Source organism: Orcinus orca, chromosome 14, assembly GCF_937001465.1.
Source record: "Orcinus orca chromosome 14, mOrcOrc1.1, whole genome shotgun sequence".
Classification (NCBI taxonomy): domain Eukaryota; kingdom Metazoa; phylum Chordata; class Mammalia; order Artiodactyla; family Delphinidae; genus Orcinus; species Orcinus orca.
Window position 1 is genome coordinate 80,539,304 of NC_064572.1, and position 26,516 is coordinate 80,565,819.

Consider the following 26,516-nt stretch of genomic DNA (forward strand, 5'->3'; position numbering starts at 1 on the left):
GTAGGAAAAAAGAGGGACACAAGAGGATGGTCACGTCCCAGGTCTCAGGTGAATCCCGGGGACAACCGCCAAGTGTGGCTTCTTGGCTTTGCACAGGAAAGCAAGAGCGAGCCGTAGTAAAGTGAAAGAAGGTTTATTCAGGGAGATACAGACTCCATAGACAGAGTGTGGGCCATCTCAGAAGGCAAGAGGCCCCGAGATATGGCGCAGTTAGTTTTTATAGGCTGGGTAATTTCATAGGCTAATGAGTGGGAGGATTATTCCAACTATTCTGGGGAAGGGGCGGAGATTTCCAGGAATTGGGTCACCACCCACTTTTTGGCCTTTTATGGTTGGCCTCAGAATTGTCATGGTGCCCGTAGGTGTGTCATTTCGCATATGCTAATGTATTACAGTGAGCATATAATGCGGCTCAAGGTCTAGTGGAAGTCGACTCGTCCACCATATTGGACCTAGTTGGTTCTAACCAGCTTATGTCGTGTCCTCAACAGCTATGTCATTCTTTCAAAGGTTGTGCCCTGCCCACTTCCTGTCTCAGTTCTGCAACCATCACCACTATCTAATTCCAGAATATTTCATCACTTCCAAAAGAAACCTCAGCTATACCTAATTTCAAATTCTGTTTTCTAAAGAGGGTCTCGAATTGTTTAAGCCTCAAGCCCCATAAAAATTAAATCCATTCCTGTATTAAGAGACCTTTTGCAAAGCAATCTTGGGCCAGCCTTCTGCAGCGCAGCCATTTCCAGAACCAGATCCACTGGGTGAGGAGAGGCAAAGAACCCCTGGAACTCAGATCCCTCACTCGCCTGGGGTTTCTGGTTTTGCCACTCCTTCCCCCAGGGCACTGGGAGGCTGGAGTCTCTTCTGAAGGACCCACCAGAAACTAATCTCCCTTCCTTTCCTGAGGTCTCTCCCCAGTCCTGAGAACTACAGGCTTTCGTCTTGTAGAAAAGTTCAAAAGGCAAGAATTTACCTCTTTGTTCTCTGAATTTTGTCTCCCTTCTCTGAGGCTGGGAAGAGAAAGCAATAGCTACCTTATCAAAGGTCACAAAATCACAGAAAGTAATGGTTACCAAAACCCCACCAGGGTTAATTCATCCAATTACTGCCCTGAAACAACATAGCTCCAGGCTTTCAGAAACTTAAAGGTCGCTGCCCAGGCACTTCTCAGACAGAGGAGTGCCAAGAGTGATGCCAAGTGACACTGCAGCGGGGACCCTCCTGGAGAATGATGCTACCTCCCCAAGTAAAAAGGTAGCTTTATTATCCATATTAAAAAAGGAAAAAAAAAATCTAAGGGTCCCTGTCTCCTTGCTACCACAAGCTGATGAGAGGGTATGGCGCCAGGAACTATGCCTGTGTGAACGAAGCCCTAATTAGGGAGTCAGGGCCCTGGGTCCTGGGCTACCAGGGAATCATTCATTTGGGGTTAGTGACTCACTTTCTCACTCTGAACCTCAGTTTACCACCTACAAATCACCAAGCTTTGGTGCTAACCCTTTGTGAGGTCTTGTTTCCCTTCAGAGCTACGTTTTGTATTTTTATTTGATTTCATCTCATTAAAAAGATTGATAAATGGTGGTGGCATAAAAAAAACCCAGAACAACCCTCTAGGGTGGCCTCAGCCAGACACTTGAGGGTCACCACTTGCTCCCCTGGAAGAAGACTGGACAAATAATGGAGCCAGTCCAGGTGGAGGGGCCCAAGGTCAGCGCCCTCTATGTCGGAAAAGGCAGACCTGAGGTTGGAGCCATTACAAAGTGCCCAGATGATAGTGATGACAGCGACAACAATGACGGTAGCAGCTCTCCTGTATTTACTACTTGTGAGGCCCTGTGCTGAACAGTTTCCGTACAGGGCTTTGTTTCCTTCTCATCACCATTCTATGGTGGTGTTATTATCCCTATTTTGCTGATAAGGAAAAAACACAATAGAGAGATTACAAATTTGAGCAAGGTAATACATCCAGGCATTGAGAGAGCAGCATTTTTATCCTGTCTTGCTCTTAACCACTACTGGATGCTTCCTCAAGCAGGCAAAGCCAAGAATGGGCCATCCTCTGGTCCCAGTGCATAGGGATGCCCTTCCTAGCCTGGACCGAACACTGAAGGTCGTTGGGGCCTCTCTCAGGTCAGGACTGAACTTTTACTCCTTTATTTGCAGTAGGGAACTGAGGATATCTGACCTCAGATGGAACTACCTAAATTATGTAGAGAGAAAAAAAAAAAAAAGAATCCCTACCTCACACCACATAACCAAATAAATTCTAGCTGTACCAAAGATTAAGTAATATATTGAAATCATAAAAATACAATTAAAAAACATAAAACAATATTATAATATTGGAATGGAAAAAGCTATTATAAGTAGCCACTTAACCAAACTGTCTTAATGAAAGAATAAAGCATTTTTTCTAGAGAAGAAAAACAACATCATTAATAAAGCTGAAAGTAATATATTGAAATCATAAAAATACAATTAAAAAACATAAAACAATATTATAATATTGGAATGGAAAAAGCTATTATAAGTAGCCACTTAACCAAACTGTCTTAATGAAAGAATAAAGCATTTTTTCTAGAGAAGAAAAACAACATCATTAATAAAGCTGAAAGGTAGAGGACGAGTTTATTACAGACAGAGGCCTCATTTGTTTTATGACTGTCTCCTACAAAACAAAACAAACACCAATAATCCAATGGAAAGTATAAGCAAAAGTTAAGAAAAGTTCCTAACAAAGACATTACAAAAGGCTGTTAAATACATTAAAAGTGTACAACCTTGCTCATAATAAGAACATTCCAAATTAAAACTACCCATCTGGTTGGCAAAGATCTACAAGGATCGGCAAGAATGTGGGGAAACACATCCTCACTCAGTGCTGGAAGACAAGGACATCCACTCAGCCTCCAGGGAGAGCAATTAGCCAATCAATCTTTGATCCTACAATTCGACTTCTAGGAACATAGCCTACAAATATGCCAGATGTGTAGGAAGTGATTATACACAAGAATATTTATTGTATTATTGTTTTTAGTAGTAAAAAACTGGAAGTAACCCAAATATCTGAGTAGAAAACTGGTTAAATAAACTATGGAACAGAATGCTATGCAGATATTTAAAAGGATGCAAAAGAATGAAATTGGATCCTTACCTCACACTGTATACAAAAATTATCTCCACATGGATCAAAGAACTAAATGTAAGAGCTAAAACAATTAATCTCTTAAAAGAAAACATCAGGGTAAAATTTCATGATCTTGGATTTGGGAATGGATTCTTAGATATGACACCAAAAACACAAATAACAAAAGAAAAAAATTGGTAAATTGGACTTCACCAACATAAAAAACTTCTGTGTATCAAAAGATATTATCAAGAAAGTGAAAAGACAGCCCACAGAATGGGAGAAAATATTTGCAAATCATATATCTGATAAGGGTTCAGTATGAAGAACATACATATAAAGAACTCTTTTAACTCAACAACAACAAAACAACAATCCAATTAAAAAATGGGCAAGAATCTGAATAGACATTTCTCCAAAGAAGAGACACAGATGGCAAATAAGCACAGGAAAAGACGCTCAGCATCCTTAATCATTAAAGAAGTAAAAATTAAAACCACAGTAAGAATCCACTTCATACACACTAGGATATTATAATAATAAGTAAAAATGGAAAATAACAAGTATTTAGCAAGGATGTGGAAAGTCTGGAACCCCCACACATTGCTAGTGGGACTGTGAAATGGTACAACTGGTCTGGAAAACAGTTCGATGGCTTGTCAAAAAGTAAAACATAGGATTACCAGATGATCCAGCAATTCGACTCCTAAGCACACACCCGGGAGAGTTGAAAACAGGTATTCGAGTAAAGTTTTACGTGAATGTTCATAGCAGCATGTTATTCATAATAGCCAAGAAGTGAAAACAACCCAAATGTTCATCAATGGATGAACAGAGAAAAAAACGGTGGTATACCCATACAATGGAATATAACTTGGCATTAAAAAGAAATTAAATATTGATACGTGCCACAGCATGGATGGACCTTAAAAACATTATGTAAGTGAAAGAAGCCAGACACAAAGAGCCACATATTATATGATTTTCCATGTGTATGAAATGTCCAGAAAAGGCAAATCCATAGAGAGAAAGAAGATCAATGGTTGTTAGGGGCTGGACGGGGGGGGGATGGGGAATGGGGAATCAGTGCTTAATGGGTATGGAGTTTCTTTTTGAGGTGATGAAAATATTCTAGAATTAGATAGTGGTGATGATCACAAAACGTTGTGAATATACTGGAATCCACTGAACTGTACATTTGAAAATGGTTAAAATGGTGAATTTTATGTTATATAAATTTTACCTCAATAAAAAAAAGGATGAGGAAGTCCTTTATGTATCAATAGAAATAATCTCCAAGATGTATTTTTAAATTTAAAAAAGGAAGTTTACCACTGCAGAACAGTGAATGTACATGCTATCATTTGCTTTCTTCTCAATGCATGAATTGACCAAGTTTTAATATAACTTACCTCCCTGGGAGCAGGAGCAGAGAAAGAGACCCACACCTGGGCTATCTCCAGGCTCAGGGGAGGAACACACCCTCCTCCAAGGAGGATGTAGCTGCTGATTGAGCCCTTGCCAAGGCTGATCAGACTTGTTTACCCAGAGTGCAAAATTAGTCAGGCTGCCCCCACTCATCCACACTCATGCTGGGTCCAGAGCAGGCAGCCACTGTCTGGGGCTCAGTCCCTTTGACACAGCCCCAGAGATCCCATCATAACCAGCCAAGGAGGGGAACCTGGCAAGGTGAACTGGTCACCCTGTGACCAGTTGGAGCCCTGCTGTGTACATTTACTCCACAGTCAAAGCCAACCCCTCAGACAGCCAGTCTGATCCTCCTCGGTTGCTTCAGCTCATAAGAATTGCCACGTTCAGCTTTGTTATGGATTGCATGTTTGTGTCCCCCATAAAGTCATACTCTGAAACCCTAACCCCCAATGGGATGGTATTAGGAGGTAGGGCCTTTGGTGGGTGATTAGGTTTAGGTGGGTTCTTGAGGGTGGGGCCCATAATGGGATTAGTGTCCTTATAAGAAGAGAAAGAAACTAAGGGTGTCTCTCCTGCCATGGAGGACACAGCAAGAAGACAGTTGTCTGCAAACCAGGAAGTAGGCCCTCAGCAAACACAGAATCTGCCAGCACCTTGATCTTGGACTTCCCAGCTTCCAGAAGAATAGAAATAAACTTCTGTTGTTTAAGCCACCCAGTCTATGGTATCTTGTTATAGCAGCCAGAATGGATGAGGACAGACTCTAAGAGTGGCCCAGAGAGAGAGCAAAAGATGCCAAGTTCCACATGGCCTGCACAGGTGTGGAGACGGCATGAAGTGCGAGCCCCAGCCCTGCCCTCGGTTCCTGGGGTCCCCTCTGGTGCGAGCATCTTACCATGCCAGGTGCCATTTTAGTGTTAAAAGTTTTTTTATATAGCATGGCTCAAATATATATATTTTTATATAGCATAGCTAGCCAACTACTGGTGCTCAATTCGGGAAAAAAATTGTGATCAGTTCCAACACTGGAAGAAAAACTGCTAAAAAGAACTTTTTGAAAGATAGCACAGTACTGTATTTTATGGGCACTTTCAGGTATCTTCAAGGATAATTTTGCTCATATGTGATTCTCACTTCATGTGATGGCTATAGAACCTAACCCCTGAGTTGGATATGACTTCACTCTAATAACAGAGCACAACCGATTTCTGCTTGTAGAAAATAAGAACCGAGAAACAGGCACAGTTGTATAAATGCTACCCAAAGTTTCCCCAAACATCTCCCACCATCCCCTCCTACAAGTAAGTACTGGTCACATTCATTATGCAGGCAGGGAGGAGTCTGCATGTGTTCAAAACTTACTGTGTTCCTGGTGATCTACACAGAAATCTCATTGAAATTACATTATCAATAGAAGGTAAGAAATCTTGTCCTCATTTCATTTGTGGGGAAACTGAGGCTCAAAAAGGCTAAATAATGAGCTGAAGGCAAGTGGCAGAGATGATGTAGGTCCCCAATCTGGGAGATCCAAAGCCCACATTCTAGCTGCTTCACCACTTTGCCTTCTTACTCTGGTCAAATCACACTGATTATCTCAGCTCATCTGCTTTTATCTCTCTATGCTAATTTACTTCTTCAATTTACATGCAATTTAGTCCCTTCTAATCAGGCAACTTCCTTGTCTGCAAATGCTCGTGGGGAGATTTAAGACTATACTTACCCAGAAATGTGTTGACCTAAACCTACAGCCCAGGCACACATACCCAAGCTGACTCGCTGAGTCCCTGAAACTAAGCAATTGCATGGTGGATGGCTTTCTCCAGTAGCTTCTCAGCCTTTCCACTAATATTTACAGCCTCTTGTGAACCCATACTATTCTGAATACTGCTCGCATCCAAGACTACCTGCGGCTATTATTATTTTCCTGTCATTGATTTCGTGCTGGGATTTCTAACTCCCCAATACAGATCTCACGCTTTCATTCCTTTTTCTGTCCTTGGAATGTGAAATATCTCCCAAGTTACTACCATCTGCTACCTTAATTAATAGGCTGTTTACCGCCCCTGTAAGACCTTGCAGTGATTCTCTTGGACTCCATCCCTAACTTGGTACACATTGCAGGCTCTCATTAGTCTTGGTTCATAATTCAGCTTTCAATCTCTTTGACAGCTCTCATCTCTAAGCCAATTTGAATTACATTTTTCTTGTAAAATTTCATAAGACACAAATATGCTTTTTTGGAACCTGGAACAGATTACGTCTACTACATTCCCTCTGTCCACTCCTTTTATAATTTGAAGGGCACCCCCAAATAAATAAATAATAACATCAGTCTGGCTTGTTTGATAGAAATTCATGGGTTCTCTCTCTGCATTGGAGCCTCGGGTTTGCATGACTATCTCTAAGGAGTCCTCTCTTCCACATAACATGACTTGGTACATTCCTCCAGCTTCCCTTCACCCCAGCACCCTCATTAGCCAATTTGAATTGCACACAGTGCAATGGTACCCAAATGCATCAACAAAGATATAAATGAATAAAGGGAATGGCTTTACAGCCTGAACTGCCAACATCACTTATAGTCAGAGGTGACTGGTTAGTCATTCAAACTAGAAAACAACCCATCATTAGAATTTCTGTTGTTGTTAAGTGGAATGGTCATTGTTGCAGATGTCCCTTAAAATGCAATCGTTCTGTATTCATAGGTACAGTATACAGAAGTGAAAGGGGGAAAAGGGAAGACTTGCATTTATTAAACTCCTCCTTTGTATCAAGTCCTGAGGTAGGGCTTGGCTTCACAGGTTTGATTTCAGGGATGAGTTTTAAATCTGGCTTCATCAACCTCGTCTGAAGATTTTGGTCAAGATGCAGACATCCTGACCTCACTCCGAGGGATTCGAAGTCAGTAGTTTTGGGGTGGGGCTCAGGAATCTGTGTTTTTCAAAAGTGCTACCAGGCACTCTTGTGGTTACTGAGTGATTTGGGGAAGCATTAAATTCTCAAAGCAACCCAGAAATGTCCATTTCAGACATTTTTGTCCATCATTTGTTGGATGAGGGGGAAAAAAAAGGCTCAGAGAGATGAAATAATTTGCTCTGTGTCACAGACTAGGAAATCATAAACCCAGCATTAAAGACGAGTCTGTGGGATTCCGGAGCCCGTCCTTTCTCCATGAGCCCACAGAGCCTCCATTTTGATGGGAAACAGTTTTTTGTTGTTGTAATTGAAGACACTGAAGCATCATTTTAATGAAAGTAAATACTTTTTCAGCACTGCCAAAAGACATTTAATGTACGCTAATGTTCATAGTTGCATTATTCCCAATAGCGAAAATGTGGAAATAACCCAATGTCCATCAGCAGATGAATGGAATATATATATATATTATATATAATATAAATAACCTATATATATATAATATATATATAGGTTATTTATATAGGTATATATATATATAGGTTATTTATATATATATATATATTTATATATAGGTTATTTATATAGGTGTATATATATATATATAACCTATATATAATATATATAACCTATATATATATATATAAAATTCAGCCATTAAAAGGAATAAAATTCTGACACATGCAACAACATGGGTGAACCAACCTTGAAAACGTTATGCTAAGTGAAAGAGTCAGACACAAAAGTACAAATATTACATGATTCCACCTCTATGAGGTATCTAGAATAGGCAAATTCATAGAGACAGAAAGTAGACTAGAGGTTACCAGGGGCTGGGGCAGGGGGCAGGGGAGGTTATTATTTAATGGGCACAGAGTTTCTGTTTAGGATGGTGAAACGGACTCTGTGGTGATCATTACACAACGTTGTGAATGTACCTAATGCTATTGAACTGTACACTTAAAATGGTAAATTTTAGGTTATGTGGATTTTATCACAATTTAAAAAGCATGCAAAAGATACCTGGAAGAATGAGAGCCCCCTGGAACATACCCTAAGAGTGAGATTGTGAAGTAAGCCCCCAAGACTTTCTTCTATTTTCCCCTAAAGTTGAATGAAAAACCGATTTCTGGTTAATCAAAGGTTCCGGTTGGTCACGGCAACACTGTCTTTTACTCTTTGCTCATTTTTTCCTCATAGAAAGAATGGCTGTGGGGGAGCATTTTGGCGTGTAGGGTATGAAGTCACCCTGTGTGGTGGGGCAAGTGTATCTCCTGGTGCAGCTCTGCAACTCCTCTGAGGGACAATCAGACAGTCCTCTGGTGTACGTGAGCACATGACCCAAGTTCAAGGCTCCTTTTTGGAACCTGGAATGTCTCCCCTGTAAGAGTGCTGTGGCTGGTGGACGTGAGCACATGACCCAAGTTCAGCAAAATTGAGCCCTTCTCTTGGATATTTTTTTTTAACTCTACAGACTGGAAACATCCTCCTTTTTTTTTGCACCAAGCCCCAAAGATGCTACCCCCAAGGTATGGGCAGCACAGGTCATCCAGGGCGGAGAAGCTTCTGCAATTGCCCGGAGGGGCCCAGTACCTGCTCCTGAGACCCTGGAGCTGACTGGCCCTGGGGCCCACTTCCGCCCTGAGAGTTACCCCTCTATCTTTTGCATAGTGTCTCTCTATTTCTTGAGCAGGTTTCTGGTGTCTGCAACACAAAGTCCTGAACACTATGGCACAGTTTTGGTTAAATGCTTGCTAAAATTTCTTGTTTTGTTTTGTTTTTGCGGTACACGGGCCTCTCACTGTTGTGGCCTCTCCCGTTGCGGAGCACAGGCTCCGGACGCGCAGGCTCAGCGGCCATGGCTCACGGGCCCAGCCGCTCCGCGGCATGTGGGATCTTCCCGGACCGGGGCACGAACCCGTGTCCCCTGCATCGGCAGGCGGACTCTCAACCACTGCGCCACCAGGGAAGCCCTTGTTTTGTTTTAATTTCTTGTTTTTTTTAAAAAAAATTTTAGCTTTGGTGATTGTGAGGTATAATAGACAAATGAACGTTGTATATATTTAAGATGTACAACTTGATGTAGGATTTGTGTATGCATCGTGAAATGATCACCACAGTCAAGCTAATCAGCATACCCGTGACCTCATATAATTACGTGTGTGTGTGTGTGTGTGTGTGTGTGTGTAGTGAGAACACTTAAGATCTACCGTGTTAGCAAACACAAATATACAATAAAGTATTGTTCACTACGGTCAGCATGCTGTATGTTAGATTTTCAGCACTTGCTCATCTTGCGTAACTGAAAGTTTATACCCTTTGACCAACATCTCCCCGTTTCCTCCACCCCCGGCTCCTGGCAGCCACCACTCTACTCAGTGCTTCTAAGTGTTGGACTATTTTAGATCCCACACATGACTGAGGTCGGGCAGCATTTGTCTTTCTGTGGCTGGCTTATTTCACTTAGCATAACCTCCTTCAGATTCATCTGTGTTGTCACAAATGGCGAAATTTCCGTTTTCTTTTTAAGGCTGAATAACATTCTGTTATGTAGATATGTATCACAATTTCTTTATCCATTTATCAGTGGGCATTAAAAAATAAAAAACATTTAAAGATTAAACACGGACATTTAAGAAACAAAGTTAAATCCTCTGATCCTGCGAAAGTCGTTCCATGCCAATTTAAGCAAATTAAAAGTTTCCCTTTGTGAATGAAGTGTCTCGTCTAAGACCCAGGGTGGCCAGCACAGATGATGCTAAGACAAGATGAGAACAGGAGATACAGACGGGAGAATTATGAAGTAATTCAAAATAATTAACTTATGTTTTTAATTCAGTTTGAGAAGTTATTTAAGGGAATTTTCTCCTCTTCTGTGTTTTTCTAGATGATTTATATCTTCAAGGAAAATGTGATTACATCCTGCAGATCAAAGATACTGAAAAAGGATGCCTATAAAAGAACATTCTAGGCACATGAAAGTTAGGGCTCATGTGCTTCTGCAATGAAAAATGCAATCTGTTCCTTCTGAGAGCAAGAGTGTCCCGTGCAAGCCCAGCATTTGGTTCTAGCAAAGGGAGTTAAAGTTGGAGAAGAAATGCAATGATTGTTGGTCCTCATTTCTCCAGGGCTGTGAGTCTGTTGGATCCCAGGGGACAGTGTGGTGAAGGTAAAAATGAGGCTAATTGAACTTGGCAATGAGTTTAAACACCATGAATCTAGGCATGCAAGTGAATCAACATTAGATGTCCTGAGAGCCAGGAAAAGAGCTACAGCTTAAAGCGAGATCTGCTAAAGCAACAGGAATGGCGTAGGCTTTAAATAAACTTCAGGTTTGTTAGAAATACTTTTTTTTTCCTCTTTTAATAGTTAACCTGACCCCAGCTCAAGAATCCAAGATACTGAGTAAGTCTATTGTGTACCTGGAGAAAACTTTCAAAACCTTAATTACTTATAATCTTGGTTTCAGCAATAATCTCAGTAATGCTGGGATAACCCTCCCCTTTCACAGCTCCCAGATGCCCCAAACCAACACACTTCTTATCTCCAGCAGGAGACTCTGTTTTTTATGATTTTAAAACATAGCTTGGAAGAGTCTCCATCTTATCTTGGAGCAGAAGTGGTGTCACTTGCCAGCCCAAATATTCTAGTAAGAGTTTTGCCTCTCACTCAGCTGCCACAGCTGCTTCTTTCAGCCCCAGCCAGACTCCTGCTGAGATAAAAATACAACTCATTTAGGTCAATGATTAAATGGAAAGTTATAATATTACTAATTAAGTTTGAGCAAATAGAGAACCAAAAAAAAAAAAAGCCCCAAACAAATTCCTTGAGGGGTCACCTCCATACCTGTCCTCACAAACAATCCCCCCCCATCACTCCTCACCCTGAAAGTAGAAAGTCTCAGGAAAGCCTCCCCCATGCCTTGTCACTAGGGTCTCCGCTTTCAATCTCAAAACAACCACTTATTGTCTCCCAAGCATATTTTTATCTGAGAGCCTGTGTGTTCATTGGACTGTGGAACAAACCTTCCAGAGTCTAGCTCATTTCCTGGGACCGCCAGCCCTGAAGGAGCTGGGGAAGGAGATGCACACTGGAGAAAGAAGTTGGGGAGCCCACACTGAGAGCTATTTATAGTGCATAGGACTCAGGTGTGGCGAGGACCGGTAATGCTTCTGAAGATTCAACCAGCTATCGAGGTAAGGCACACCTAGGACAGGGCCTAGGGAGCTGAGAGCCAGGCGCCTGGGATGCAAAAGGCTCTCGGGTGCCAAGTCTGCACTTACTGTACCTCCTAAAAACTGGCGCCCTAGGTGCCTCCCTTGCCTTCTCCATCCCAACCCTATGGTCCACACACCCCCAAGGATGGCCACACAGGTTCCGTTCTCCCAACTCGGCTTGTTTAAAAGAAGACTAAGCGGCGGGGAGGAGGGGTGTTTCTTATAGTAAGCCAAAGCATGGCTGCCTGAGCTGGTGATCAACTCACAGTGCGTACACCTCAGCCAGCCACATCTTCTGATTCCTCCCCAAGTCACCAAACATCTTCCTGTCGAATTCCTGGCTCGAGTCCCAAGCAGCCTGGGCAGAAGAGCTGGGGCTCCCTCCCAGATCACAGTACAGGAGATTCCCCAGCCACAGATGCACAGTGTTCTGGCTTCATTGTGCTTCAGTGGGGCTATTACCCCAGTGATGATGGGCTGACAGTTCTCAAGTAATTAAACAACCCCAGGAGTCTTTAAACAATCCTCTAATTACTAGTCTCACCACCAGAATTATACCTTCCAAATCCTAGCTGATGCTACCGTAGACTTTTGGGAGCTACAGACGCAGACGATGGGAGAAAGATCCCAAGAGAACGTCTCGTCTGGGGTCATGATGTGTGAGTGGGTACAGTTTCCCAGGGTGGTGGCACAGTCAAGACAGCAGTTCAGGGCTTTCCTCTGGGCCATTCCAGCCCCCAAACCACAAAGACCCTCTGCTAAGACCCAGACTGGCAGGGATGTTTTGTTTTGATTTATTTTGTTAAGAGCAGTTTTACGGTTACAGAAAAGTGATCGGAAAGTACAGAGAGTTCCCATATAACCTCTCACTCTCTCCTCATTCCCACATATTATGAACGTCTTGCATTAGCGTAGTTCATTTGTTAAAACTGATGCACTGATATTGATACATTATTATTAACTAAAATCATAGTTCACGTTAGGACTCACTCTTGGTGTTGTACACCTTATGGGTTTTGGCAAATGTATAATGACCCGTATCCACCATCATAGAATCATACAGAATAATTTTACTGCCCTAAAAATCCCCTGGACCCCACCTATCCCTCCCTCCCTCTAAAACCGACAGGAATGTATTTTGATCCCCACTGTGCTAGAGACATTTGTATCTTTTTCTCTTTTTTCCCTTGAAAATAAACGGTGGTGATTCATTCAGGTCACAGGCTCATCACCAAGCTGAGCTTGCAAACTCTCAGGAAACCTGGTCAAGAACACACCGTACCTCCCGTGTGCCCTGTACAGCCTGGAGAACCTGGGCCGCTCACTGGACCATAGCAGCCTCTCTCCAGGAGCCCAGGGTCAGAGCCAAACTCAATGGGTGCCCTTTTCTGCTGGTAAAGGATGGATGCAGACTGCCTAGTCATCCTCTTCCTACCTTCACGTTACCCAGTGATGGTTGGGTATGCGTGAAGTCCAGACCGTGCTGTAGATAGATGAGTACCCAGAAATGGTGAGAATGCAAAGAGCAGGCAGAGCTTATCAGCTTAGAGCTGTGATTCTCAAAGTACTGCCCAGGCATCCCCAGGGGTCCCCACAACCTTCTCGGGGTTACATGCGTTCAAAATGATTTCCGTAACGAGACCAAAAATTGTCTGCCCTTTTCACTCTCATTGTCTCCAAAGTGAACAGTGGAGTTTCCCAGGGACTACATGATTTGTATCACAATAGACTGACTGCACAAGCCAGTACAAGAATCCAGATGTCTTCCATTAAGGCAGGCAATAGTTTTGCAAAATGTAAAATAACGCCACTTTTCGCTCTTATTTCCTTTGGAAAATATCGTTAATTTTCATTGAAAAAGTTATACGTATAATATATAATGGGATTATTATTGTTGATTTATGTGAAGTAAATACTTGTGTTTTTTCTGGTTTTATTTTCTAATATGGTAGATGGATAGATATAGCCCAGGTTAACAAAGTTTTTTTTGGAATCTTCAATAATTTTTAAGAATGTAAAGCAGTCCTGAGACCAAAGAGCTTGGTCTGATTTATAGCAAATGACTTGGAGCCAGACAGACCTGGGATGAAAACCCAATTCTGACACTTGGACGAGTTATTTGACGAGTCATTTACCCCCAACCTGTCCACCCACCCACCCAGAACCTTGGCTTCTTTATCTGTCAAATGGTGATAATAATGTTTACTTCATGGGATGGTTGCAATGATTAATGACCTGACATATAGAAAAAGCACCTATGGGGCTTCCCTGGTGGCGCAGTGGTTGAGAGTCCGCCTGCCGATGCAGGGGACACGGGTTCGTGCCCCGGTCTGGGAAGATCCCACACGTCGCGGAGCGGCTGGGCCCGTGAGCCGTGGCCGCTGAGCCTGCGCGTCCAGAGCCTGTGCTCTGCAACGGGAGAGGCCACAACAGTGAGAGGCCCGCATACCGCAAAAAAAAAAAAAAAGCACCTATGGTCGCTGGCATAGATGAGGCAGTCAATAAACAGTGCAGAGGAGAAGGAGGAAAAAGAAAGTTTAAAACTGAGTTCCCATTCTCCAAATGAATATACAGCATGAGATCATTCATGTATCAATACAACTGGGCATGAACCCACAGTAAATATCAAAGGGGACCTTCTCCCTCACTGTGTGCTGCAAGCAATGGCCGGCCGAAGCTGGTGGGCCTTGAAAGATGGGGGAATTTCCATGAGCAGAAGGAAGGGTATTTCTCTGCTGTTCTTACAGGAGAGTAGCAGGAATGAAGGCTCAGGGGGAGCAGTGGGCAGAGCCTTTCTGTGGGACATCGAGCAGACTAGCCAGCCTGCCCCTACGTACACTCACACACCAGGCGCGTGGAATGAGTACGCATAATCAAGCTTCTGGCACAATCATAATATAATTAACAGGGCCTCGGTGTATCACAGTTACCCACCATCTCCTCTGTTGCTTTTTTTTTGTTCTTTTGCGGTACGCGGGCCTCTCACTGTTGTGGCCTCCCCGGAGCACAGGCTCCGGACGCGCAGGCTCAGCGGCCATGGCTCACGGGCCCAGCCGCTCCGCGGCACGTGGGATCTTCCCGGACTGGGGCACGAACCCGTGTTCCCTGCATCGGCAGGCGGACTCTCTACCACTGCGCCACCAGGAAAGCCCACTTTTTTTTTTTTTTTTGACCGCACCACGCAGCTTGTGGGATCTCAGTTCCCCCAGCAGGGATTGAACCCAGGCTGTGGCAGTGAAAGCCCAGAATCCTAACCACTAGGCCACCAGGGAATTCTCATCCTCTGTTGCTTTTCAACCCTTGTCTGCTTATCCAAATCCCAGGCCCCATCCAGGGATCTGGATGCAATAGGTCTGGGTAGAACCCAGGCATCTGTATTTTTATACACGCTCCACATGTGCAGCGAGAGGAGAGTCCTCCAGTCCAGTCTGGGCAGGTGCCCAAGAAAGGCCTGAGAGGTTCTGCCTTTAAAGAGCATGCCTGTGACAGAACTGGAAAGATGAGGTATAGAGAAGGGGCTAAGCCAGTCTGCTATGAGAAGAGAAGGCTCTGTCCAGGGGAAGCAAGACCGTCAAGAGAGATCACAGGAGGTGAGAGAGGGAGAGAGGACTGAGGACTGAGACATCGTCAGGGCCTTGGCAGGAACTGGGTGGCACACTGAAGATAGGATCATTCTAGAAAGTGGAGTGAGAGGAAGCCCACAGTGCGGAAACAGGGCAACAGGACAGCCCTTACTACCTTCAGGGATAGTTACCATACCCCCAGGGAAACTTGTATGGTGAGGCCAGGTTGAGAGAAGCAGGGCCCTGGAGTCAAGTGGCAATGCCAGCCTGAGGTGGCTTCACAGGAGGTAGCGGGGGAAGATATGGAAGGAATAAATATCCCAAACCCAGTGGAGGCCAGGGGCCTGCTTGTGTGTCTATATGTGTCAGCCTCTGGGGCAGAGAAGGTGGGGAGAGTGGAGAGTGGTTCCACAGGGGCAAAGTGAAGATGTCAGCCCAGCTCAGATGGCCAGGAATACCCACTCTGAAAAGTCAACATATGTTTGGTTTGAGCCCTGTGATAATGTTCGCCTGCCCTCCTGGAAAAGGATTGGGGACGCCCTCGGAGAATTATCTAATGTGTCTCACTAGCCCAGGAGGAGGTGATGTGCGGCCACACTAGAAGCTCTCATGAGCAGCCCTGGCCACAGCCCATCAGTGCTAAACACGGGAGGCTTGCCGGCCTGTGCCACGCACTCCTCCAGCACCTGGAGCCCCTACAACCCAACACAGCAGGGCTGGTTATATGTGGGCACTGAGGCTCTGAGGAGTTAAAGAACCTGCCTGAAAAGAGAGAGCTAGACAGCAACCGGGCAGGATTCAAACCCAGGTCTACCACACAAGAGCTTGAGCTCTGGCCATCCTATCATGCTGCTTCTTTCCAGAAAATAAAGTGTGTGAGGAGAATTCTCCATGGGTACCTGCATCCTAAAACTGAAATAAGGGATTGTATTAGGAGAATTTAGGCTATGATGCAATAACAAACATACCACATATCTGAGAGGCTTAACCACCCAGAAGTTCATTTCTGGCTCCCCTCACTGTCTGGTGCAGGGAGGCAGGGGGCTCTGCTCATTGTAGTCACTGGGGGACCCAGGGGTCCATCTCAGCATGTGCTTCCACAGTGGCTGTGGGAGGGGAAGGGAATGTAGTAAAGAGTTCTCACCCGCAAGTCCCACACATCACTTTACACGTATTTTATTGGCCAGAGCAAGTGCTACGGCCCCACCCAAGTTCATGGGGGTGGGAAGTAGCGTCCTCCCCATGCTGTGTCCTAACGACCTCCGTGCTAACCCCCTTGGGCTCTTACTATGTGCCAGGCACTGTGCTAAGCAGTTTGCACGTATCATCCCGTTTGAACTCCACAACCACCTACGAGGCCGAGTGTACTCATAGCCCCACTTCACCAACGAGGGCTGCAAGGCACAGAGAGGTTAAATAATTTGCTAAGGTCACACAGGTAGCAGGAAATAGGGCCATGGTTGAATCCAAGCAGTCCAACACACTTAACCACCAGACTCTGATCATTTAGTGATTATCCAACTAACAATTATTTGTGCAGGGCCTGTATGGGAGGGATTGAGGACCCAGTGGAGATCCATGTCTTTTCACTGGTGGATCTGCAGTGCAGAGGACCATGCATTCTGCCGGATTTCATCTTTAGAAGGTGCCTGTTAGGATTTTAACCCCAAATCTCAAAGCTGGGAAAAACCGAAGAACCCGAGTTGAAACGACCCTCTATCCCATCTTCATCCCATTTAATGCGGATTCTCTCTGCATCACCCCCTCCTCTTCCCTGGGGCCTTACAGCCTCTGTGTCAACACCTCTGTCTCTGGGGACAGCTCAGCTTACGACTTCTTCACAGCACTGAGCCCTCGGTCTCCCCATCCTGAGGCCAGGGGCAACTGGAGTAACCCCGTTCCTTGTGGCATTCCCCTGTCACATACTGGAAAGCGTTACCACATCGTTCTCTGGATAAGAATCAGATAAGAACAATGTTTTCAATGCCCCATCCTGCTCCTGGAACGAGTGAGTTTCTTTAAAGAAAGGCAAAGTTCCCGGCATTTCCCAGCCTGGCCTCCTCCCCGTGGCTGCCTCTGTTGTTCTGGTTGCCATCATGTCCCCACTTCTTTCCTTTGTACCAGGCACTCCCTGAAGATAATATCTGCCAGGCCACCCCTCCGGGCCAGGTTTTTCTGTGGGTGGGGGAATACCCACTCTGAAAAGTCAACACATGTTTTGTTTGAGCCTGTGATAATGTTCGCCTGCCCTCCTGGAAAAGGATTGGGGACGCCCTCGGAGAATTATCTAATCAGTTCTAGTTTCCCAGGCCTTTCTTGTTGGATTTTAACTTCATTTTTAAGAGAAAACAGCCAAGCACCACAGGTTACTAAATTTCTTTCTTTTTCTTTTTCCTTTTTATCATAAAGATTAGGCCCAGGCACTAAGATTTGAATTATCCTATGTTTTCTCAAATGGACCATATCAAGGGGCCATGTAACCATGATACCTAGTATTTGCTCAGTACTTTGAGGTTTACCTAGCACTTTTATATTTATACTCTTTGATTTGATTCTCACCTACTTCCAGTGAGATAGGCATCAGAATTCTGTCCATTTTACAGATCAGTAAACTAAGGCTTAGTGAAGTTCAGAAGCTGGCCCAATGTCACATGGCCTTTAAGTGGGAGAGCTGGAGCTTGAACTTCTAGTTGAAACCTACCATGAGGCCATGGCCACTGCATGCTTGCCAAATTCCACTTCAGTGAAGCATAATTTTCACTTTTGATGCTTTTGTGGCCCCAGATTGGAACCAAGATGTTTATTCAGCAAGTGTATAAAGCATTTCTGGGCAAGTGCTATTTGGGAGTGAGCCTAGAAAGGGCAAGCGGGTGGGCAAACACCGGGGGTCCAGCCGAGAGAGGGTGCAATTCATCATTTATCCTCACTGTATGCAGGTGGCCCTACTGAAGAGCCAACCCAACAAGCGGGCCCTGGGCACTTCACTTGGGATCTGCAGAGAGAGGGCTCCCGGGACTGGGATGCAGAAAAGGCGTCTCCCCCGAGGGAGAGGTGTGGGCAGGCCTTCGAGCTAGGACTTAGAAGACCACGATGAAGGTAGAACAGGCATAGAGGAAGGAAACTGAGCTTCTGGACAAGAGCCGCCAAGGTTTCTCATGACAAAGGTACAAGCTTTGGGGGTCAACAGAGGCCAAAAAGGTGCCCCCCTGAGTCCCTGAGGTAAAACCCTTCAGCTCCAGCTTCTTGTTGTGGTTTTTCATTTCCTTGGTTCCTCCCTCTTGGCTATAAACTCCCTGGGGGTAAAGAGTAGGTTCATGGGACCCAGTGTGCCCACCGAGCAGCCCACAGCTGGTGCTTGATCCGTGGTGGCTGGGAGACTGAATGGGAGGGGCATGGCCAGAGCAGAGGCTGGAACCTGAGTCATCAGTGGTACCACCTGCGCCGCTGCCTTCCCCTCTCCAGCCTCAGTCTCCCTCTTAGAGTCAAAAGGGTTGGCGTCGGTCATCTCTAAGACCCCTTGGACTGTCTTCCTCTCTCTCTATTCCAGGAGCATTTCTTGGCAGGCAGGCAGAGGAGTAGTTTTGTTCAGCCCCCACTCATTATCTCCTGGCCCTTTTTGCCCCAGAGCTTCAAAGTTTGCAGAACAACAGGGAGTTCTCATAGTTGGCATGCATGACCCGCCCCCTACCGCACACCCCTTGGGCATTGCTTAGCCGGTAGGGGGCTGTGCTCTGAAGGAGGGGCCTGAGCTGCGTGAGGCTGGCATCTCCCAGCCCCATTATCACAACCGGGCCATCTCTCGAAGCCACATTTCAGGATGACGGGTCAGCCTGGACCCAAAAATGTCTTCAGGTCTACCAGACTTAAAAACGCATCCAGGCCTCAGAGGTGTTAATGAGAGGAGGAAAAAAGACTCATCCCACAGCCAGAGGACCAGGGGCTGTCTGGGCTCCCCATCAACACCCAGTGTTGTGTTTCTGGCTTTCTGGCACCCAATCCAACGCCCACTCTCCTCACTTTCTCTCTCAGTAACGGCATCCTGATTTCCTTTTGGAAACTTGCAAGCTGTCTGATGAGACCCTCATTCAAGATGCCCCGCTCTCCCCAAGACAAGAGATGGCACCTGAGCCCGACAGAGCCCGCTACGCAGGTTTTCCTTGGAATCTGAATCATGAGCAGAGGGACAAAAAGCAGGAAATGGTTGGTGGCCTTGTTCCAGTGGCACCACCACAGAGAGACCTTCCATCTGCTTCTGCCAAGACTCTCAGAGCAGCCGCGTTCCAATCCTTCGGCCCTGGCTGGTCTACTTTCCCCTGATTCTGTCCCTCATTTTCAGTTGCCTGTTCTGTTGCCCACATCCCCAAAGCCCTATCTGATTCACCTTTCAAATCCAAAGGCAGAGGCATAGAGACTGCACAGCTGGTCATCTTGGGGTAGCAGAGCGAGACCCCTGCCTCTTCCCAAGAATCAGGACCATCAGTGTGGCAAAACCACAGGTGAGACCAGAGCTCCTGTCCCGATGCCACCTCTCAGCTGTATGGCCTCAGGCTTTGGACTTGACTTGGAACCTCAGTTTTCTCATCTCTAAAATGGGAAAGTTTGCCTACCTGTTGGGACTGGGGTGTGGCTTAATAAAATGCCCAGAGAGGACCTAGCACAGGGCTGAAAATCTACAGGACTTTCCGGGAGGGTAGATTAGATTGTCATTCTGATGAGAAAGTCTCATTGCTTCTCATCTGTTAACCCCAGATGTATTTGAGAAACAGAGTCAGCTTCTTTCTGTTTAACATGCACTGAAATCATCACCTTTTCAGTTGCCCAAACCATTGGGTCACCAAGAAAAGCCTTCCCAAGCCTCTTTCGGGAAAGGACTTCTTTTTCTAACTTGAAACAAGGAGTCATTTGCCAAACTGAAATAGCGCAGAAACCTTAGAACCCACAGATTTGAGTGAATTCTAATCTTGGCCAAAACTGGCAGGAGTGTGAGGGTGTGGGGGGAGGGGGTGGATGAGTCAGAGATTCCACCCTTCAGAGGGGGCAGCCTAATATGGCATTGGGGAGCCACGAGAGACGACTTAGGTATGCCTGGACTTCCAGACTGGAGCCACGACTCTGGCCAGGACCCAGCCGTACCCCTCCAGCCCCACCTACCCTCACATACACATGGAGCAGAGCCTTGGGTGGCGAACCAAAGCTGGGAGCCCAGATCAACTTGGGAGGAGCCAGCCAAGAGACCAGGACCTTGACCCCAGAAAGGGTGGCACCCACCTTTCTCCCAGCATGCCCTGGGGCTTGGGCCAAAGGTGGACCTGTCTCTTCAGGCAGGACGTGGTCCTCGCTGACTCCAAGGTCTCCTGAGGGCAGCCGACATTGATCAAGTCTGTGATAGGGACATAAACATGTAATAGTGAGTAATAGTGAGGCTTCACTCCACATAACCTCAGAGCAAGTGAAATTTATCTTCATCCCTGGAGAAAAAGACCGGGTAGGGGAGGACCTTCAAAGGCGAGAAGTGATTTCTGATGGTTTTACAGTTTAACGAAAACACAGAGATGCCTCTTCTTTTTTTCTTTAAGAATAGATACCTGTTCATGTATAACTGAATCACTTTGCTGCATACCTGAAACTAACACAACATTGTTAATCCACTATACTCCAGTATAAAATAAAAAGTTTAAAAAAAACAAAAACAAATAGACAAACAAAAAGAGATGCCTTTAAATGGCGTGGGTGGAAGCACAGCTGACTTTTAGACCTGGCTTAGCTCCTCACTAGCTGTGTGACTATGGGCAAATTGCCTTGCTTTTTGTGCCTGTATATATATATATATGTTTAATCATCTATAAATTGAGAGAAGTGCTTCTCAAACTGGAGTGCTCATCAGAATTACCTGGAGGGCTTGTTTCCTGGGCTCGGGCTCAGAGATTCTGACTCAGTAGGTCTGGGGTAGGACCTAAGAATTTGCATTTCTAACAAGCCCCCAGGATTACAGAATTGCTCAGGCATATTCAGGGGAAAAACAAAGTCTCCTTGCCCTGGATGCCCAGCAAAGGTCCTCTGATTGGACTGGCCTTCTCACGGCTCCATCCCTGGAGCCAGCAGGGGAATCCATTCCCCCAAACCACTCAGATCAGCAAAACAGAGATTGCTGGTAATTGGGAAGGGTCGAAAGAAGGAATGATGCTGGAGAGAGAAGCAGCAAACACCTCCCTCAGTGTCAGAGCTGGCACTGGAACCCCAGTGAGGCACACTCTTCAGCCACTGTTCTTTCCAGCCCACCTGCCTCCAAAGTGTACTAGATCTGGGAGGAGTCCTAGTTCAGGACCCCACCTCCAGGGAAGACTGTACCTAAACATACCAGACGGATGAACCCATCCACATCCTTCCAGGAAGGAGGTAATTACCTTGGCTCTCCTGACAGGTGTCCCCCAGGGAGACTTCAGCCACACGCAGGAGTCACGCTGGGGCATTCGTGTATAAACCTGTGTCCTGGACAAACAGACAGAAAACTCTCAATCACACTTGGGCTTGCAGACTTGCACAGTGTCTATTTGCTGACCTCAGAGACACTCCCAAAGGACAAGGGTGATGATGAAGGTGATAATGAAGGGACCAGTGTGTCTCTGCCTTTGTCCCTGAGGTTTGATACTCCCTAGGAGGTATCTGTTCAGATCAGGATTTCAGGTTTTAGATGATCTGTTCCCAAAAGTGAGCCAGCCATTTATCAGCCTTCCTACCCAAGGAATCTGGAATAATATCTTCAAATAATATCTGGAATAATATCTTCAAAGTATTCATAGTCTAGGGGAAGATAAGACCCAAAGAAAGAGAAACCACAGTTCATGACAAACACCATTGCTGAGCTTTGAATAAAATTCTAACTCCACGTGCAAGAGACCAGGAAAGACTTCCAAGGGCTGTGATGTTTGACCTGGGCCTTGAAACAGTTTGCCAAAGAAAGGCGTCTGGGGAAAGCCATTCTAGATATAGAGAACAGAACGTTGATTAGTGGAGAGGTTGTCCATGGAATGATGGGTTCAGAGTGACGGGAACATAAGGTCTCAGCGGGGAGTGGTGAATGACAAGCCTGGAAAGTTGGTTAGTACGTCATGCTGCAGAGTTTGGATTTTATCCTGAGACGGCAGGGGCCAACAAAAGTTTTTTTAAGCAAGAGAATGGAATGGGATGAGACGTGACATTTTTTAGGACTAAAACTGGTAGAGGGTGGAGGGTGGCCTGGCCAGGGAGAGACGGAGACAGCCGGGCTAGTCAGGAGGCAAAGAGATGGGAGGACAGAGGGAAGGCCATGGTTATGGAGATGGGAATGAGAGGGACAGAGCCAGGACAGGACAATGGACAGGAAGTGGTGGCTACTGGACGTGGGAGAGGACAAGAGGGAGGAGTCAAGGCCAGAGTCTCCGGTTTGGGAGGCTGATGAACGGTCTTGACCAAGTTAGGGAGTGAGGAAGAGGAGAAGACTTGAGTAGCTTGGCATGAATGGAGCAAATGGACACGTATTGGGCCATTTTCTGTAGGCCACCTCTTCATACTTCACACGGCAAGTACTTCTTGAAAAATACAAATGACTAAGTGATACAGAGTAGATTTTCAAAATTTCCCCCCAGAACAATCATCTCAAGCCTGGAACTCTATCTCCTGATCATTAAAGCCAACAAGATCATCAAAAATACCTGCAAAGGGCAGGCAAGGATCAAAACAAGAATAATAAGCAAAGCAGTACTGGGAAGGCAACCTCTTCTTAACTCGTAATTGAATCACGTCCACTGACTCTTGTCGGGTGATATAAATTAACACACTTAAGAGACATCCACGCTAGGGACGCTACCAAGGCCCCATGCCCGTGTGTACCCCAACTGGGAATGATGGACAAAGTCCCCTTTCATGCAATCCTCTCCCAATAGAAAAAGAAAAAAACAATTTTAACCACGGAAATAAATAGAGAAGATGATGGCTTTAAAATTAAATGTTGGAAAAACGTCATGCAGCAAAATCCCAAACCCCAATCGTGGTTGAGGATGCCGCAAACCACACACATTTGCACTTCAAGAGTGAAAGATGTTTTGAAAGAGTCCTTGAAATAAAGATTCCCAGGTTCCACTGGGGGAGGACCAATTTCGGTCCAAAACACATCTTTATGGCTGGGTTTTTAAAGCCCAGGAAAGTGTTCCTAATGGAAAGGCTGACCGGTCTGTCCACACACCACACCAGCAAGATCGAGGCTCTTTAAGAAAATGAGATTTTCCTTTGCAACTAGGTCAACGTGGAAAGAAAACAAGAGTTTCTTCTGGAAAGTTCACAGTTTTCAAATGGGACGTTAGAAAAATAACTTCCTTATGGAATGGGATGCCTTATTGCTTTCTCTTTTACCTGAAGCCAGGTTAACTGGTTGAGAAAACAAAGTGGCAGAAAAACAGGAACCACCTGTTGTTCAGAAGTGCTGTCTGACGGGCTGGGAAGACAGACCCTTCCTAGGTAAGCAAGTTCTACTCAGGTGCCACAGGCTCAGGCCCACCGAGCCCAGGCAGGTGCATTGAGAAGTGAGGCTGGCCAGGTAGGGGCTGACAGGTGGAGCTCATGTGCCTGGTCACGAGGGAACAAAGGCTAATCTGCTCTGGCCACTGTGGCCACGTGATGCCAGTGTCACCAACACCTGAATTTCCAGGGGGAGCTTGAGAGATGCATGTTTATGTGAAATCTTCTGAATTTTAACACTGAGAACCAAGTCCAAAAAAACTGAAACACAACATGGGCCAAACACAGCCCAGCTTGCCGGCACCATCTGAGGTCTCTTCTGTCCCGTGCTAATCAGGACTGAGGCAGAATTTCAACATGTCAAGAGAAGGAAAGAAAAGAGAGGACTCGTTTGTTAGGCACTATCTTGATACTAGAAGCCGGGAGACTTGGGTTCCTGTCCCAGCTCTTTGACTAACTCCTCGGTATGTCGCTGGGCCAGCTGCCAGCTCCCCCTTCTCCGGGCCTGTGAAAGGAGGGGCTAGGATGAGGTGAATTCCAAGCACTTGGCCACCTACAGCCTGGGATGCTATGCCCTCAGCTGATGGAAACCATTCAACGCGTAAGAGGTGTTTTCTGGGAATCAGAGGTGACCCTGAGTTAATGGTTCAGGAATTCAGGTGGGTGCAGCCCTCTGTACTCCCCTCTTGGTTTTCAGGTGATTTCTCATGAGGAATCTCCCTAACCTCCAGAAGGAAAAAGAGCTGATAAGCTGAAGTCTCAGTGAGGCTCCTGTGATATGGCTCCTGTTTTCCCACCCCTGTGTGCTCCACAGGGATTTGCTGAGGCATTGAGACTCTAGGCAATCTCATCACGCCTCAGCCTTACAATAAGCCTGGAAGGTAGGTACCCTTGTCCATTTCTTTGCCTGCATTTTGAAGATGAGGCAATGGAGGCTCAGAAGTGTTTATCATCTTACCCAAGGTCACACAGCAAGGAGAAGGCCAAGAGAAGGTCACAGTAAACTGAGGGTGGTCTCTATCAGGAAAGGCTGGCCCACCCATTTCTAGGCAATAAAATCCCAAATACTGTAAGAAGAGAGAGTGTCTCAGTTAAAAATGGGCCACTTTCAGCATCTTTGCACACTCTGCCCCTCCTACAACTTTCCTGGCCACATAGAGACAGCCGTGGGTAGCTCTGCCTTAGGTCCAACTTAACAACTCCTTCTGGGACCACATTTCTGTTGTTTTGAAAGATCAACCAAGTAGCCCACCCTCTTTCTAGATAACTCAGTTTAAAAAAAAACAAAAACAAAAACAAAACACAGATTCGTTACCTGGAAAGAAAATCGCTTTTTCTCCTTTCTTTTTGATGGTATTTTCTTTCAGAACCCCGGATGTGGCAAAGGACAGGATATTTATCTGTGTTTATCTGACAAGTGCAGGGGCCAGGACTGCCGGGCCACCCTCATCCTGGGGGGTATCCTGACATCAGAGGACACATAGCAAGTATGCCTTTTTCTCCAGAGAAATGACGTTCCCCTGTGCCCTGGGAGAACTGGGTCTCTCTTTCTCTGGAAGCATGTGCCTCGAGCAGCCAGAAAGAACCAGAGAATCCACACCGCTTTGTCCGCAGCAGAGGGTCACCCCCCCACGGGACCCAAGACTCATTCCGTCATGCCCGAAGCTCCCCTGTGAACTTGGGGGTCTGGGCAGAGGTATCTTCTTCGTGACCGAGACCTTAAGGCTTTTATTTACAATCACGCTCGCAGTTGCCCTTTAGACCTGTTTCTGTTTTGCCTCTTTCCAGGGCTTTTCCCAAAGTTACTGGACAACAGCTGTGTTGGGGGGGGTGGGGCCAGAGATGATAACTGCCCCTACATTATAGATGAGAAACCTGAGGCTCAAGGGACTAAATGGCTTGCCCAGGGCCATCTGGCTGGTGAGGGCTGAGCTGGGTTTCAAGCCCAGCTCCTGAACTCCACTGGGCTGGGCGGCCTGCCTCACTCTGCCCCCCTCTCACCCCCACGTGAAGGCCGAGAGGGCTCCCTGCGGTCCATCCAGTGAGGGTGGGCAGGAGATGCCAGCCCTGGCTTTGAAGCCCATGGCTACTCAGAAGCTACCCCACTGGCTTGGAGAGACAGGTGTCGTGTCTACAGCCCCTGGCTGAGGTCTGTGGAAAAATGCAGCCTGTATCCCGGGGGGACAAGGTCTGAGGGCTGGACATGAGACCAGGAAGGAAAGGAGAGGAGGAAGAGAGGGAAAAGGACAGCTATGGACTGAATTGTGTCCCTCCTCAACTCACGTGGAAGTCTCTGTTCCCTAATGTGACTGCATTTGGAGATAGGGCCTTTAGGGATGTAATTAAAGATGAGTGATGTTATAAGGGTGAGGCCCTAATCCAATAGGATTGGTGGCCTTAAACCAAGAGGAGCAGAGTCCTCGCTCCCTCCCTGTCCTGTCTCTGTCCCCACAGGCATTGAGGAGAGGCTATGTAAGGACACAGTGGGAAGGTGGCCATCTGCAAGCCAAGGAGAGAGCTCTTCCCCAAACCAAATGCCTGAAGCCATGTCCTGGACTTCAAGCCTCCAGAGCTGTGAGAAGTGGATGTCTGTTGTTTAAGCTCCTCAGTCTGTGGTATTTTTTATGGCTGCCCAAGCAGACTAAGACGAGCACAGACTCAAAGAAGAGGGAGAAAGAGCAACCTCGCTGTGGCCAGCCACCACCCAGGGTGCGTCACGCCACCCTCACCCCTCAGTTCCCATGCCTGACACCCTCCCCCAGACCCCAA

At 46.1% G+C, this 26,516-nt stretch overlaps 1 long non-coding RNA gene across 1 annotated transcript; it reads right to left on the minus strand.

The window, feature by feature from the left end:
• Positions 1 to 8,112: 8,112 nt before the first annotated feature.
• Positions 8,113 to 25,767, minus strand: LOC117199907 (uncharacterized). The gene is made up of 4 exons (XR_004481276.2): positions 24,706 to 25,767; positions 21,659 to 21,743; positions 20,523 to 20,634; positions 8,113 to 11,183 (listed from the first exon to the last, which is right to left on the minus strand). It is a non-coding gene; the product is annotated as an uncharacterized LOC117199907 (long non-coding RNA).
• Positions 25,768 to 26,516: the final 749 nt, after the last annotated feature.